Source organism: Neomonachus schauinslandi, chromosome 1 (genome assembly GCF_002201575.2).
Source record: "Neomonachus schauinslandi chromosome 1, ASM220157v2, whole genome shotgun sequence".
Lineage (NCBI taxonomy): Eukaryota > Metazoa > Chordata > Mammalia > Carnivora > Phocidae > Neomonachus > Neomonachus schauinslandi.
Window position 1 is genome coordinate 156,637,732 of NC_058403.1, and position 4,398 is coordinate 156,642,129.

Sequence of the window (4,398 nt, forward strand, 5' to 3'; positions counted from 1 at the left end):
TGTTCTCTCATTCATCTATTCTCCTCTGGACAAAATGATAAGACAGAAAAAATCACCTCAACAAAAAGAACAAGAGGTAGTACTGACTGCCAGGGACCTACTCAATACGGACATTAGTACGATGTCGGATCTAGAGTTCAGAATCATCACTTTAAAGATACTAGCTGGGCTTGAAAAAAGCATGGAAGTTATTAGAGAAACCCTTTCTGGGGAAGTAATAGAACTAAAATCTAACCAAGTAGAAATCAAAAAGGCTATTAATGAGGTGCAATCAAATATGGGGGCACTAACCACTAGGATAAATGAGGCAGAAGAGAGAATCAGTGATATAGAAGACCAAATGATGGAAAATAAAGAAGCTGAGAAAAAGAGAGATAAACAACTACTGGATCACGAGGGCAGAATTCAAGAGATAAGTGATACCATAAGACAAAACAACATTAGAATAATTGGGATCCCAGAAGAAGAAGAAAGAGAGAGAGGGGCAGAAGGTATAATGGAGCAAATTATAGCAGAGAACTTCCCTAATTTGGGGAAGGAAACAGGCATGAAAATCCAGGAAGCACAGAGAACCCCTCTCAAAATCAATAAAAATAGGTCAACACCCCGACATCTAATAGTAAAACATACGAGTCTCAGAGACAAAGAGAAAATCAGGAAAGCAGCTTGGGAAAAGAGATATGTAACCTACAATGGTAGAAACATTAGATTGGCAACAGACCTATCCACAGAGACCTGGCAGGCCAGAAAGGACTGGCAGGATCTATTCAGAGCACTAAATGAGAAAAATATGCAGCCAAGAATACTATATCCAGCTAGGCTGTCATTGAAAATAGAAGGAGAGATAAAAAGGTTCCAGGACAAACAAAAACTAAAGTAATTTGCAAACACAAAACCAGCCCTACAAGAAATCTTGAAAGGGGTCCTCTAAGCAAAGAGAGAGCCTAAAAGCAACATAGACCAGAAAGGAACACAGACAATATACAGTAACAGTCACTTTACAGGCAATACAATGGCACTAAATTCCTATCTTTCAATAGTTACCCTGAATGTAAATGGGCTTAAATGCCCCAATCAAAAGACACAGGCTATCAGATCGGATTAAAAAACAAGACCCATCAATATGCTGTCTGCAAGAGACTCATTTTAGACCCAAAGACACCCCCAGATTGAAAGTGAGGGGGTGGAAAACCATTTGCCATGCTAATGGACACCAAAAGAAAGCTGGGGTGGCAATCCTTATATCAGACAAAGTAGATTTTAAACCAAAGACTGTAATGAGATGAGGAAGGACACTATATCCTACTTAAAGGGTCTATCCAACAAGAAGATCTAATAATTGTAAATATCTATGCCCCTAACATGGGAGCAGCCAATTATATAAGCCAATTAATAACAAAAGCAAAGAAACACATTGACAACAATACAATAATAGTGGGGGACTTTAACACCCCCCTCACTGAAATGGACAGATCGTCTAAGCAAAAGATCAACAAGGAAATAAAGACTTTAAATGACACACTGGACCAAATGGACTTCACAGACATATTCAGAACATTCCATCCCAAAGCAACGGAATACACATTCTTCTCTAGTGCCCATGGAACATTCTCCAGAATCGATCACATCCTAGGTCATAAATCAGGTCTCAACCAGTACCAAAAGATTGGGATCATTTCCTGCCTATTTTCAGACCACAATGCTTTGAAACTAGAACTCAGTCACAAGAGGAAAGTTGGAAAGAACTCAAATACATGGAGGCTAAAGAGCATCCTACTAAAGAATGAATGGGTCAACCAGGAAATTAAAGAAGAATTAAAAAAATTCATGGAAACCAATGAAAATGAAAACACAACTGTTCAAAATCTTTGGGATGCAGCAAAGGCAGTCCTAAGAGGAAAGTATATAGCAATACAAGCCTTTCTCAAAAACAAGAAAGGTCTCAAGTACACAACTTAACCCTATACCTAAAGGAGCTGGAGAAAGAACAGCAAATAAAGCCTAAACCCAGCAGGAGAAGAGAAATAATAAAGATCAGAGCAGAAATCAATGAAATAGAAACTAAAAGAACAGTAGAACAGATCAACGAAACTAGGAACTGGTTCTTTGAAAGAATTAACAAGATTGATAAACCCCTGGCCAGACTTATCAAAAAGAAAAGAGAAATGACCCAAATCAACAAAATCATGAATGAAAGAGGAGAGATCACAACCAACACCAAAGAAATACAAACAATTATAAAAACATATTATGAGCAACTCTATGCCAGCAAATTAGATAACCTGGAAGAAATGGATGCATTCCTAGAGATGTATCAACTACCAAAACTGAACCAGGAAGAAATAGAAAACCTGAACAGACCCATAACCACTAAGGAAATTGAAGCAGTCATCAAAAATCTCCCAACAAACAAAAGCCCAGGGCCAGATGGCTTCCCAGGGGAATTCTACCAAACATTCCAAGAAGAATTAACACTTACTCTTCTGAAACTGTTCCAAAAAATAGAAATGGAAGGAAAACTTCCAAACTTGTTTTATGAGGCCACCATTACCTTGATCCCAAAACCAGACAAAGACCCCATTAAAAAGGAGAATTACAGACCAATATCCTTGATGAACATGGATGCGAAAATTCTCACCAAAATACTAGCCAATAGGATCCCACAGTACATTAAAAGGATTATTCACCACGACCAAGTGGGATTTATCCCTGGGCTGCAAGGTTGGTTCAACATCCGCAAATCAATCAACAGTACATTAACAAAAGAAAGAACAAGAATCATATGATCCTCTCAATAGATGCAGAAAAAGCATTTGGCAAAGTACAGCATCCTTTCTTGATCAAAACTCTTCAGAGTATAGGCATAGAGGGTACATACCTCAATATCATAAAAGCCATCTATGAAAAACCTACAGTGAATATCATTCTCAATGGGGAAAAACTGAGAGCTTTCCCCCTAAGGTCAGGAACGCGGCAGGGATGTCCACTATCACCACTGCTATTCAACATAGTATTAGAAGTCCTAGCCACAGCAATCAGACAACAAAAAGAAATAAAAGGCATCCAAATCGGCAAAGAAGAAGTCAAACTCTCGCTCTTTCCAGATGATATGATACTTTATGTGGAAAACCCCAAAGACTCCACCCCAAAACTGCGAGAACTCATACAGGAATTCAGTAAAGTAACAGGATATAAAATCAATGCTCAGAAGTCAGTGGCATTCCTATACACCAACAACAAGACAGAAGAAAGAGAAGTTAAGGAGTCGATCCCATTTACAATTGCACCCAAAACCATAAGATACCTAGGAATAAATCTAACCAAAGAGGCAAAGGATCTGTACTCAGAAAACTATAAAATACTCATGAAAGAAATTGAGGAAGACACAAAGAAATGGAAAACGTTCCATGCTCATGGACTGGAAGAACAAATATTGTGAAGATGTCAATGCTACCTAGAGCAATCTACACATTCAATGCAATCCCCATCAAAATACCATCCACTTTTTTCAAAGAAATGGAACAAATAATCCTGAAATTTGTATGGAACCAGAAAAGACCCCGAATAGCCAGAGGAATGTTGAAAAGGAAAAGCAAAGCTGGTGGCATCACAATTCCGGACTTCCAGCTCTATTACAAAGCTGTCATCATCAAGACAGTATGGTACTGGCACAAAAACAGACACATAGATCAATGGAACAGAATAGAGAGCCCAGAAATGGACCCTCAACTCTATGGTCAACTCATCTTTGACAAAGCAGGACAGAATGTCCAATGGAAAAAAGACAGTCTCTTCAACAAATGGTGTTGGGAGAATTGGACAGCCACATGCAGAAGAATGAAACTGGACCATTTCCTTACACCACACACAAAAATAGACTCCAAATGGTTGAAAGACCTCAATATGAGACAGGAGTCCATCAAAATCCTAAAGGAGAACACACGCAGCAACCTCTTCGACCTCAGCTGCAGCAACTTCTTCCTAGAAACATCGCCAAAGGCAAGGGAAGCAAGGGCAAAAATGAACTATTGGGACTTCATCAAGATAAAAAGCTTTGCAAAGCAAAGGAAACAGTCAACAAAACCAAAAGACAACTGACAGAATGGGAGAAGATATTTGCAAATGACATATCAGATAAAGGGCTAGTATCCAAAATCTATAAAGAACTCATCAAACTCAACACCCAAAGAACAAAGAATCCAATCAAGAAATGGGCAGAAGACATGAACAGACATTTTTCCAAAGAAGACATCCAAATGGCCAACAGACACATGAAAAAGTGCTCAACATCGCTTGGCATCAGGGAAATCCAAATCAAAACCTCAATGAGATACCACCTCACACCAGTCAGAATGGCTAAAATTAACAAGTCAGGAAACAATAGATGTTGGCGGGGTT